We start from the raw sequence: 13,503 nt of genomic DNA, 5'->3' as shown, positions 1-13,503 counted from the left end.
TCTCTCGGTCTTCTCTCCGCAGCCGACTTTACAAAATCCCGCATCACCGTCACTTAAACAACCACAGTTAATTCTTACTTTCATCCGACAGTTTAAAAATCAGCTGCCAATTAAAACTTTCTTCTCGTTTAGGTTCCTTATTCTTGCAGCAAACACAGTGATCCCACATCTCTTCATATACGTCAAGCTAAGTTGTGGGCAGTTGTCTCAGATCGCTGCTCTGCCTTTCCCAGACCTGTTAGTACACGCTGCGGATGTGTATAACTGTACATCACACCTTAAGCCCTGTCATCACAGTTCCTTTAATTAGGCCTGAAGACGTGAATGTGTCATTGTGTGTGCACAGATGTGTGTGTGTGTGCTCTTGCTGTGATATCTAATCAAAAACTTGTCATAATCAAGTCTATGGCTGAGAGAGGAGATGTAGGCAACTTTATGTGCATCAGATGAATACATCTGATTAAGAAAAGCCGCATCCTGATTGTTATAATGACTTCAGCTTTGTTTATTCACCCCTTTATACATTATAAAAATATGCTTTGCTCTGTATAATATAGAGCATAAGACTAAACAGAAAAAAAACAAAACTTTTACACGAGTGCTACTGGCTTCTTTCTAAAACTTTTGATTTAATGGATCTTTATGGTCAGATTTAAAACTATTTTGTTGCACATGTAGTAATGTGTGTTAAAAATGTTCAGTCCTTATTTGATAATAGATTGAACTAAAACTCCATAGAGCCTTTTGGTAATTTTTAAAGATGATCAATTTTCTTATAGGTCTTAACACCGTTTAGTTCGGAGAGCTAATACATATACTGTTAAAAATACTTCTGCCTGGATACTGTCTTCTCTGCCATTTTGGAGCCTGACAAGGTTAAAGTCAGCTATTAGCCGACTGAATTAGCTTCCGTAAAAGCATAGCGAGTCTACGGTGTTTGTCAACAGATGCACCGATTCTTGCTCCTTGTTGCAAACATTTGTTTTGAGACAAACATCCATTAACTACCATGAAAGATTGATTTTTTTCTTGTACAAATCAATTGAACACAGCTGGCTAGTGACTTGCAGCAACAGACTGTTTTGTATGTTTATATTACAGATAAGCATGAACATTGTAAAAGGTGTTTAGCTCACCAGAAGTGTATAGCAGAAAGTTTTTGTCTCTTTAAAACTGTGGATTTGTAAAATTGTTGTATACCTAGAAATTAAAGGCTGGCCAGTATCTGTCAGTCAGGAGTTTAACATGGCATATTTTGTCACTTCCTACAGCAATCAGCTGTGCTGCAGGACAGGAGATTTAGTTTAAAATACTTTTACTATTTTGCTCCTTATTCATTCCTTATTGGCCCATTTACAACAAAGAGACTTTTTAAATAAATAAACAGAAAGAGACACTTCAACAGCTGAGTAATGAATTACAGGTGTTGTTGACAGGTGTACTGGCAAACTCAAATCACCGACGATGATGAAAGAGATGAACACGTCGTACTGAACCAAAACCTTTTCCTCAAGGCCTTAGCGAAAGTAATATTGACAAACTGATGGTGAAATCTGCCGACTTGATTCACTTGTTAACGGTGAAACATCAATTTCAGAGCTGCTGTTTTCTACTGATGATTATTTTAGTCATTCTCACTGAATTACAGTTTTGACGACGGTGTCGGTCTCTGGTAAGGAGTGGGCTCAGTTTTCAGAGCTTCTGTTGTAGTATTCATAAAATCCAAACTTCTCCCTCTTTCTCCCAACCTCCTTTCATGTCTCTCCTTTCATCTTGCCATCTCTTCCTCCTTCGGCTTCCTGTGTTAGTTTAGTCCTGCTCCATCCAGCTGCACAAAAACCCACACTCGCATACACTCGTGTCTCCGCACTCAGCTCCAAATTATGGATTGAGCCGATCCACTAACAGGAAGAGGAGAGGGAGCCAAAGTGTCACATATCAGACAGGACAGCTTGAGAGAAGTGGAGGGGACAAAAGCAGAGGGAAGAGGAGAGAGGAGGGGACCTGTTATTGAAATGGAAATAGAACAGGCCAATTAAAACATTTTACTGTGAGCTTGTTTGCGTCTCCAGCTCAGCACTCAAAGATTATATATACAGCACATTAAGGGGTAATGAGAATGAATAAATTGAACTCCTCAATTATCGTGCCACCACTGGGTCTCAGCAGTGACAATGTTCTTCTTAATTGTAATATAAATAAATATAATTCTCCTGCACAAAGTAAGCGCATCCATCTTTAAATCCCAAATCACTGAGAGCGAAAGAGAGGGAATGGTTACAACAGCGACTTTGTATAATGCATTAACAGCATTTAAGTGCGGCACCCTTTCTGAAGCATTGTGGTGTTCACATAGTAATCGTCTTTGTTTTTTTTTCCAAAACATAAATCTCTCTTAAGGCAAAGATCCTAAGCTAGATTTAAAGTCTTCAACTAGTTAATAATTATTTGTAATTCATTGTCTTGTGTCTAAAAGGACACAAGGCTAGTGTCTAAACGAAATCAAGAATGACTCAGAATGCACCACTGCTAAGGTGTTACAGAACTGAAGAAAAATAAGAAACTGTATTGTTGTTTTTTTAAGAACAATTGCCATAATATACTTAATAATTCTAGGTATTTTAATACCCCTTCTGATATTCTTGTCATAGATCAAGTTGCCAGAAAAACTGTCTGTTGTCCATGTCCAAATTCAGAAAAAGATCCTTAAGGATCTGGTTGTTCTAATCAATCATTTTCCAACAATGTTTGCGGGTGTAAAATGTTGACATATTTGATTCGTATGGTTATTAGAAGGCGGCCTTGTCTTTGAATAGATGGCAAATCTAATTGGTTTGGAGTTCAGGCATCATTCAGATGGATCTGATTTCATTTCAGTGCTTATGTTTCATCTGTTTAGGTAAATGGAATATACCGTATTTTCCGTACTATAAGGCACACCTAAAAACCTTCAATTTCCTCAAAAGCCGACAGTGCGCCTTATAATCCGGTGCACCTTATATATGGACCAACATTGAGCCACAACAGGTCTAGCAAGCAGCCGCCGACTTCATTTTCGCCCATAGAAGAAGAAGCGCGTGGTGCATGCTGGGATAGTTGTCAGAATGCTGGTTTGTAATCTATTAATAAAGTTTGACTGACCTATCTACCTACCGACCGTTGTTGACATTTTTTATGTCAACAAAGTGGCTTTAGACATTCATCTGGGGTGCTTCGACAAGGGACCAGCCCCTATACTGGGGGAGGCGGGGAAAGAGAGACAGAGACTGCGGCGGCAGCGTGTCGGTTGGTCTGTGTTACCCAGAAAGCAGTTGGGCACAATATCGCAACACCAACACCGTGAGTGAAACAATGATTGGGACAGCCTACTATATAATGTACTCGGGGACCATTTCTTTATTATTACACATTTGTAGTGTACCAAACAAATTCTGTAACGTATAGGTCCCATATGGGACAGGATGCAACCCTAACTGTAGTGTGTATTTTATGCGCCTTATATATGAAAAAAGTCCTTAAATAGGCCATTCATTGAAGGTGCGCCTTATAGTGTGGAAAATACGGTACTAATACTAACTATAATTAGTTGCTTTTTACTGCAGTGGCTCACAGTGTTTTTTTCTCCACCAGATTCCATTAGCAGTCATAACCTACATTCTTGTCGGAGTCCCTGATTTAAAAACTTCCCACTTTTCTTTTATGAGAACTCATCAACTTTGGTTTATTACACGGCGTAGATTGCATTTACATTTGGGGCACACATGCAGTCAAAACTAAGAATCTATCCATCCCTATAACTGGTTGATATGAGGATGAATGTGTTACCCTATCCAGCAATTTCAAGCTATAGAACTTTTAAAAACATATTTTACACAAATGACACTTTTGTAACAGCACACACCCAAAAAAAAAAAAGTTCATTAGATAGTGTAAGAGGATCTTGGGCCCCAGGCATTTAATTATACTTTACTTACACTCTACTTGCAGTTTACTTAATGATTAAATTTGCTCTGCCTGTAAGTGGTAATAGTGCTATAGTTAATTGCTTAAAGGAGAACTATTATGTATTTTCCGTCCGCAAATGTTTATGTGTATGTTTATATATAATAACTATTATTTATTTTCAAGGCACATGGTGCCATTTCATAACACAGTCAAGTAGCTATGTTACATTCAGTTGTTATGAAAATGCTGCATATATCAAAAACAACTTAACCCTTTCATGCATAGCGGTCACTGAAGTGGACAGGTATCAAAATGCCATTTTCTTGTGTTTCTTGCAAGGGCGTAGGTTCGGTCTAAGTTTTGGTGGGGACCTTGGTGGGGACTTTGGTGGGGACCTTGACGCCCCCCAACCCCCGCAGCACAGTGAAATGCCCAAGAGCACCGAACATATTTGAGAAGGGGGGGGAAACCACATTGGCTTAATAACCCCTCCCCCCAACCATAACCATATCATACATCTTGTGTATACAAGTCATACTCAGCAGATCAGTTCAAGAACACTGGTTTGTATTCACACTAGCTTAACTTAATTTAAGACTAACACTTCAAATGCCATATTTACTGAGATAATTTCACAGTATATTTCATATCTGAGAACTAACACCTCACCTGGAGCCCTGAAGCTCCAGCCACCTCTCCATCGTTCTGCTCTGTCCCTTGCTCTGCTGTCTGAGCATCCTATGTGAAAAAATATTACATAATTAACAGACCTATTCTACCCCACATTCAGTGCTGACCTTACTAAACACCGGCCTTTACAACAAATGCGTTGCGTGATAGATATCTAACTTATGGGTCCACTCACTGTACTTACAGCCGACGTAGCGAAATAACTTCTAATGTCTGTCCTTTTCTTTTTTGGTGGCGACATGGTCTCGGAGACTCAGAAGGAGACGCGTGTGCCCAGCTAGCCGCCGCCTTTTGCAGCTAATCAAAGAACGTCCGACGATTCAACTGACTCCCCCCCCCCCCCCCACTCCCCGACAGCACCGTTCCGACTCGGTCTCGGAGGCTCATAATAAATGTCAAACTAAGAAGCTTCCGTTCCGCGCACCGCCTGTTGCTGCTAATCAAAGATCGTAGATCCACGTTCTTTGAGCCAATATGGCAAAAATTGGTCGGGACTTTTTCATATCCCGTGAATATTGGTCGGGACATGTCCCTACCGTCCCTACCCAAACCTACGCCCATGGTTTCTTGTAAATTTTTATGTGATAAATACACTCAGACCACTGAAGTGGACAATAGAGCATAACACAATACACCATCAACTACTGGCTGTCCACTGCAGGTGCAACAACATTTCTGTTAAATCCAATGGTAGACAAAAAAGCAACTCAGGAAAATCCAGTCCCTCCTTACTGTAGAGGACTCTTGCAGGTAAAAAAGAAAATATTGTGACATCAAGGAATCCCTAAAGACTAATACTACTGATATATTTCTAAATAACTTTCTATTTGGAGAAAATTACAACTGATCACCTAGAAAAGAAATCCTTTTCTTTTTAAACTAAAAATTTTTCCCGCCTTTTTTATGCCTTAAGAAAATAAAAAAAAAAACTTGGGAAATAAAATCCTGACATAAAATATCATAATTTATGCATCAAAGGGTTATAAGAAATTTGATTCAGTATCATAGCCATATCTGACACCTGGAAATTGGCCTCTGTCCCTTTAAGAACCGCCTCTTCTTTCCAACGCTCCTTTCACCACATCATAACAACAATGCTTCTCCAGACCATCCATCGATTCCTTTTACAGCCATTATTAGGAGTGTTGTAATTTATACGATAAGCTCAGCAGACATGCAGTTCCACCAGCTTTGGATAAAAAGGCGGCGCATTGTATGAGGAGGCATGCAGGGACCCCCGAATGACTACTATGACTGATTAAAAGGATTTCTCAGAGATGCATGAATGAGTCACAGCATCACACTGGTTATGTGTTTGATAAGGAAATTACATTATAACATGATATAAAGCTCAAAAAGTCAGTTTTGCAAAATGCCCTTGCTTTAACATTAAATGTGTACCAAAAGAGTCTGTATGAGTATAATAGGTCACACGCATTGAGACATTACATTGAAGGAACATGGGCTTGAGCAATATTACTCGTCTTTTTTTTCTCTCTCTCTGTCTCCTCCAATATTGTTTAGCAATAATGTGTTTAGCAATGCAGATCAGAGTGCGAAAACCCAAGAGAACTCCTCCAGTTGTCCAACTATCCTGTAAGGGTTGTGCATTTTAATGATCGCTTCAACATTTGCCAAGAAAAAGACCTCCCCTAAACTCTCTGCCACTTTCCTATTCTTATGGGATAAGAAAACGCCCGTGTTGGCCTTCTCAACCCTGTCTGTAGTTTCGACATCAAAGATCAAGACGTCTCCAGGGATCTAATTTACAGTAGTAGAAGGTTTAGTGTTCCTGCACTGTCACTGTTAGGAGAGGAAAGAAAATGTGAAAGGTTTGTAAGTAAAATGCTTTGCACACAGAGCATACCTCTTTCTTTTCTTTGCTCCATTTCTCTCCACGTGCATATCTCTGTTTGTGTTTGGTGATCTGTTCACTGAAAGTCAAGAGTTTCTCATGACATCATGAGGCACAAGTTGCAAGTTATTTTTATATGGAGTGAGTATTCAAATACGTTGACTTACCCTGGATGCTCAGCAGATCCTACAACCAGTTACTACATTAAATCTGATAAGGTCAAGCCTCAAGCAACAGTTGGAGATTTGACAGTATAACCCTATTCTTTGACCAAAAGAAAAAAAGCTTACTCTGTTGCTATCTGACCAGGCAGAACTTTATGCTCCAGGGCAGGTTGCAGATTCTTTGTCCGTTGCATGAATTCTCAATAAATACAAGACAAAATGCAAAAACAAAAAGCTATATTTTTCACAACGCAGTATGTATAGTAGTTTAGTCCTCACCAATGAAATAAGGTTTCTTGCCACCATAGCTTGTCCTGGTCTATTTTAAATGAAAGCACTCCAACTCAAAAGTGGGACGATGATTTGTTGAGTGTTGCTGGCTGCCTTAGGAACATAACACAGAGCATGCCCAGTTGGTTCAGGTCCTGTTCTTAATGAGGTGTACTTTGAAGACAATAAGCAGCACTTTAAAATATGGAAGATAAAGCTTGTTAGTACCCCTGGCAGTGCTAATTTAGACTGACACATTTGTTATGGCATATAAGAAAAGATGGAACAATATGGTAAGAATTTATATAGTGCCATCTAAAGTAAAAAAAAAATAAAATAAAAATAAAAATAAAAAATCCTTTGAACATATATAATGCTGCCACAATTTTCTGGTTGTGCTGTTTGAGACCTCTGCTCTCTGTCTCCTTCTCCGACAGCCTCTTAGATGAATGCTCTCTGCTTTCTCGAGCTGACTTTGTTGTTTTCCCAGGCAGCCATGTGCAACTAGGCTAATGAGTACATTTAGCTGGAAAATGCTGAGGTAACACTTTCATCACAATCTGTATGTGTGGATGTGTGTGCAGGCAGTATAGGATTTCTATATGCACTTGTGTTCATATAAGCACGTGTGTACCATGTGTTTATTAGGGTCATAGTGTGAGATAGAAGTTTTAGCTTAAAAAAAAAAAATCAGTTTTTTTTAGTTTAAAAAAAAAATATTACAGATCCATCCTTCTTCTTGCATCACACCTTTTGATTTACAGCAACCTTTTTGGTTCACACTTCCTCTCTCCCTCTAAAGATTCTCTAGAAAGTTGGGTTTGATGCACTGGCTTTGCACATTTTCACCTGTGACGTCAACTCAATATCACAACTGTGTATGCTTCATTTTGCCACATTTGATGTAAATAGATGTTGCCTCCAATTCAAACTGAACTTGTTGCACTGTAACACCAATTGAAAAAGCAATCTGAGAGGCAAATTCTCATGTTATGCACTTGGATATGTCTGCCCATTTCCAGTGTTGTCAAACATGGTCAGTTAAGAAAACTTTTTTTAAAAAAACAATGTCATGTAAAAGTAAAGTACCGGTCCATGATTTAGCAGAACACTGAATTCCATACCATCGATCCCAGCATACATGCACTATTGAGAATGGGAGCGAGTGTGAAGCAGCACACTTGACGTACAAACAGCCCTTCATTTCATCACGTTTAAAACTGCAAAGCACACGTCTTTCAATAAAAACATCAACAAACATAGCTGATAGGAAACAATCTTACGGCAGCTATATCACAGTGTAGAGAAAAAAAAAATCTAACCAGAAGATTGACTATCCTTGTTGCATGCATGAGTTGTAAGTAGGTCTTTCATTCAAATTTTGTACTCTTTCTTAATTTCATCCTGTTGTATCATTTAGTTCTTTCTTGAATTTTTTTCTGCTGAGGTCCACATGACTTGTTTTTCAGTGTTAATGTTTGCCTTTTTAATTCTCCAATCAAGCAGCTTTCAGCAGTAATGCACTGCGGAAAAGAAAAACGTATCTCTTGAGAGCTGTTAACATGACAGAACAGTTTCAAGGCGTCAACCTGATGCATTAAATGGTTCGTATGACTTATGTCTAGGGACAAAAGGCAAGAGTTTGATTTTGATTCTCAGTTCTGCACTTGCGCAGAAGAAGAGTTCTTTCATGCTACACTTTCTGTTGATTTCAGATCAGCAAAAAAGTGAATCCAGCTCTACGCTCTTCCTTGTCTTTGTGAGCGCTGTGCATTTTGTCTTCTCTTTTGATGCCTCTCTGAGCATCTGTTCTGTACAGCGCTAATGTGCTAATGGTTCCACTCCTTCACAGAAACATAACTCACATAAATGTTTGAAGCCTCACTCTAAATATAAACTCCAGGAGAAGCCTTTTGTTTCTAATTCCCTGCACCGTATAATTACTCTACATTTATTGCAGAAAATGCATTAATATAGTTTTAATTAGACAAGATGTTGATGTAAAAACAAGCTGCACGTAAACTACTGATTTCATCTTAGGACAGCAGAATAATTAATTAACACTTGTTTTGCAATGGTTTTATTTTTGATAAACATTACCAAAATAGAATAAACTCAGTCTTGTAGAGGTAATATTATAAAAATACAAGATGTATTCATTTCATAAATGTAGTTCACTGTAAAAAAAAAAAAAAGTCTCTAATTAATGGTAAAATACGGTGGTTGTCAGAATTTTACCTTGTAAATATGGCAAGATTTGTATTTATACAATACAATTCTATGGTTGCAAAAAATATGGTAAGAATACCATACATTTTACAACAAACTTGAGGCCTTTTTACAACAGTGTGGTGGTTTTAGAATAGAATAGAATATTATCCTTTATTGTCCTACAATGAGGAAGTTTTTGTACAACTGCAGCAAAGTAATAGGCAATCAAACCAAGTAAATTCACACCAAGATAGAAATATGCCGTATATAAAATCAGAACAAAGAACAACATAGTGCACATTTAGTAAGAACAAAAATTCAACATAAATACTGTGAGATCATTAAAAAATAACAAATGACTAAAGTTACAGTTACTTGTTGCTTTAACAATACATGTATCTGCTCACTTGCATGTACATACAGTCACTAACAACAAGGGTCACTGCACTCGCTAGACGCAAAATAAACCAATTACAAGGAAATTTGTGCTCAGCAAACCATGAAAATGCCGTGTCATATCATGCAAACAGAACAGATGCTGTTTTAGCACAGACGAATTGCGTCTTTTGAACGTTTTTTGAGTCACTCCAATTTCCCAGGGTAAACATGGTGACAGAAAACACATTTTAACAAACCTATAGCCGTGGGAATCTCTGCTACACTAGTTAAAAGGACTGCGTTGGAGTCTGGCAACATTGTGTGAGCGTTTCCAAACTGCATGAAGCTAAAATGCTGACAGTAAAGCATAATTCAAAAAACACACACGTGCAAATCTGTATCCACTCACACACAGACTGTAAGTAAATACTAACTTAACTGTGTTATGACTGTGGCTAAGATTCAAAAGCTGCTGTTGGAAAACAACTGGGCATATTTTACTGACAAAAACGTATGGGGAACCAACTGAAAACTATTCAATTATGTTCAAATCAAATTTTGATGTTTTGCCAACAAAAGACATTATGTTTTTTGCAATACAATACAAAACAAAACAAAGAAAAAACAAACAAACAAGGAATAAATAACTGAGGTCCATTTATGGCGTATTGTTAAGTTCCTCAGTAATTGTTATGTTTTTACTTTTGACATTTACCTAGGAGTGAAGCTCCTATTCCTCCACGTTGGAAGGAGCCAGCTCAGTTGGCTCTTGTTAGGACGCCTGCAGGACAAATCCCTGGTCAGGTGTTCAGGACACTTCCCAGTGTGGGAGGAGACCCAGAAGACGGCGCAGGACAGACCGGAGAGAGTCTGCTGGCCTGGGAACACCTTGGGATTCTCCTGGAGGATCTGGCCCAAGTGGCTGGGGAGAGGGAAGCCTCGGCTTCTGTACTGAGGCTGCCCGGTCCTGGGTTAAGCAGAAAATAATGAATGAACATTTTTTGCAACAACAATTACAATAGAACAAAACATAAACATTAGTAATATTAAAATAACAAAAAAAAAAAAGAAAAAAAACATTTAAGGTGGTAAAATCAGTCCTATATATATGGGAACATTGTTCAGACTGGATACCTAAAACTTGCAAAAACAATAAAATTTGAAAACTGTTGTGATTTGTAGAGGCATAAAGACAAAATACATTTTGTCTTGATACATATAAAATCTTGCTTGATTTTATATAAGTTATGAATGGTATCTGTTACCTCTCTGGACAGCTAAAGAAATACGTGGGAAAAACTCACACCTCTCTCGTTAGCCTAATTATATAACAGCTATGTTCTCTTTATTTCTGAAGAGAAAAACGGTGGAAAAGTCACATGCAAGCTGCTGCATATATGATATTTAGGCGTTGTTAGTGTTTATACTGTTACCATAGAGCAGGTCATAAAATTTTCAAGAGTTCAAACTTCAACTATTATTAGTTTTGATGTCAATTTATGGGCTTATTAGGGACTTAGAAAAAAATAAAATACATTGAAAAAGATACAGAGAGGTGCCAGAAGCTCAAAGGGAGAAAATAATTTACCCTCCTCATCTGGCGCCGGTTCAGTGTCTACAGTTTTCTCAGATGCTGCATCTAATGTACCTCTGAATTGAGAAGCCTGAACTCGGAATCACCGAGCTGCCTCCAGGTTTGCTTTGTTCTCATCCCTTTTTATGCATTCCACTTTTTGTCTTGTTGGCTTTGAAATTGTTTCACATTTCCTTCATTTTCTGTCTTTTTCGATTTTCTGCTCTTCTTCTCCTTTCCGCCTTCTCATATACCGCTCTGCAGGAGGGGGTGGGGAACTTATAATAACAAGACCATTAATCATTCAGGTTAACTTTTTATAACCAACCAGCCTTGTTGAATTTGACAGCTGTTACACTAAATTCATTTTATCTGACTGTTTGGACATTTGGGGGGATGTTGAACATTTATTTACACTCATTTCAAGGATTGCTCATTCAAACATGTTATTGATTCTCTCAAACTCTTACAGTATAACATGGTTTATTTAGGCTATTATTGCTGCCCATTCCATACTTACACTTCCTTATGTACTTGTGTTCGGGCTGAAGCAACATCTAATGCAGCGTTTTTCCTGTTAAAGTCAACCTTGATCAGTACTGATGGCTTGTAAAGCACATTATCATCTGTTATCTCACTTCATAAAGGGCATTCAGTGTGTTATGTAGAATTTAATTGGACTCCATATTTCGGGAAATCGCAGCTTTTATATAAAGAAAGAATATCAGAACTTTTCTTTTGCTTGAGATCCATACAGTTGACATTACACAACACAAATGTGCAAAGTTATTCTCATTTGACAGGATATGGCCTTACAAAGCCTTATTGCATAAACTAGTGCAATAAATAACCTCTTTCTGAAATGTACCTTGTGTTATTCTGATATTCACACTTACTTTTGAGGACTCACACATTCCTTTTTTTTTCACTGGAAAAGCTAACTTACTGACATTTCTGGAGATATCTTCTTCCATATTTGGGTTCTCTTTGCTTTATTATTGTATTTGTCTGCCTCGCTCAATAAAATGCCCTGGAAGCTACGAGGATGGATTCAGGTCATGCAGCAAACAGGCGAAACCAGATATTTACAGACATTAATATTGTGTAAAAATACATGTTCTGTTTTTCTCACCATCTAGCATCAAACTAAACCTTTCCTGATTTAGCTCAGTTTGGAGAACTAAAGTTGCTTTATTTGCTAAATACCAGAATAATTACAGTGTTTTATATAAAAACACTTTCCAGAGCTGTATATACATATACATATACATATATATAGAATATATATTTAATGTTTGTGTCGGGGATCAGATGCACTACTGACTTTTGTTCAACTGAACTTTTGAGTGCCTTTAAATTCTTTCTTTTTGTTTATTGTCAACTGAGAAATGATGCAATTACGGCATGTGATGCAATTGATGACATTTCGGTGACATTGCACAGAGATGAACTCACTTCATTTGTACACTGGGACACTTTAAGTGGAGTTTAGCATTATTTTCTTGCTACTTAAATCCAAAGTTATTCAGATAAAGGAAATCATAAGTATCTCAGACCCTGGTGTTACGCAGCACCTTCATGCTGGAAAACCTGTTTAACCGTTTTCCTAATACAGCTACAAACTTTGCTGTAATTTATTGGGATTTTTTATTAAAGAAAAACATTTTTTGAACTTCATATCATTATTCCCTCATCCTAAACATACCTGGAGTCTTACTTTGATTCTTTCATGCATATTTTAGAAATCCTTAAATCTCCCATAGCAGCCATTCAGAGGGGCCTAATCACTTGTTCATGCAAACAAGAGAATGGGAGAGGAGCTTTTTCCACTAAGCTCCTCCGGAGCCGAAGTCCACAGACGGGCACTCCTCCCTCACCCATTCGCCTCTTTACTCCTGCAGACTAGTGGCAGCAGCTACTAGCAAACACCTGATGGAACTGCAAGTTTGCTGTTCCCAGTAAAACGCTCCTAAGAATCTTTGTAAACAACATAATGGGAAATTTTTGTTACGATGACGTGAAGGTAGTGGCCTGTCAGAACGAGCAGGAGCTTCTTAAAGAGACAGAGGTCTAATTTTAGAGCATTACATAATGAAATCAAATCTCTTTCAAGTTATGTTTGACATATACATAATTTTTTATAACAACTGAAGCTTATATAGTTACTTGATTGTGCTATGAAATGGCACAATGTGCCAGTAAAATATATGCCCAAAATACCTCAATCAAATAGACTATAAACGACAAGAAATTAACAGAAGTGAGAGGTTGGACTGTGTTGTGTGCATAGATTTTGTGTGTTTGGTTCGAGGTGAAAAACAAAAGTTTTGAAACTTTTCTGCTGCCTTTAACTATGCATCAAGTCACAGATTGTTTCAGAAGGCTTTTTTTCTGGTCGGTGCCCACATGAGTGCAGT

Source organism: Poecilia mexicana, unplaced genomic scaffold, assembly GCF_051168715.1.
Source record: "Poecilia mexicana isolate PSO_F unplaced genomic scaffold, ASM5116871v1 scaffold_16, whole genome shotgun sequence".
In the NCBI taxonomy this organism is placed as follows: Eukaryota; Metazoa; Chordata; class Actinopteri; order Cyprinodontiformes; family Poeciliidae; genus Poecilia; species Poecilia mexicana.
This window is presented reverse-complemented; position numbering follows the sequence as displayed.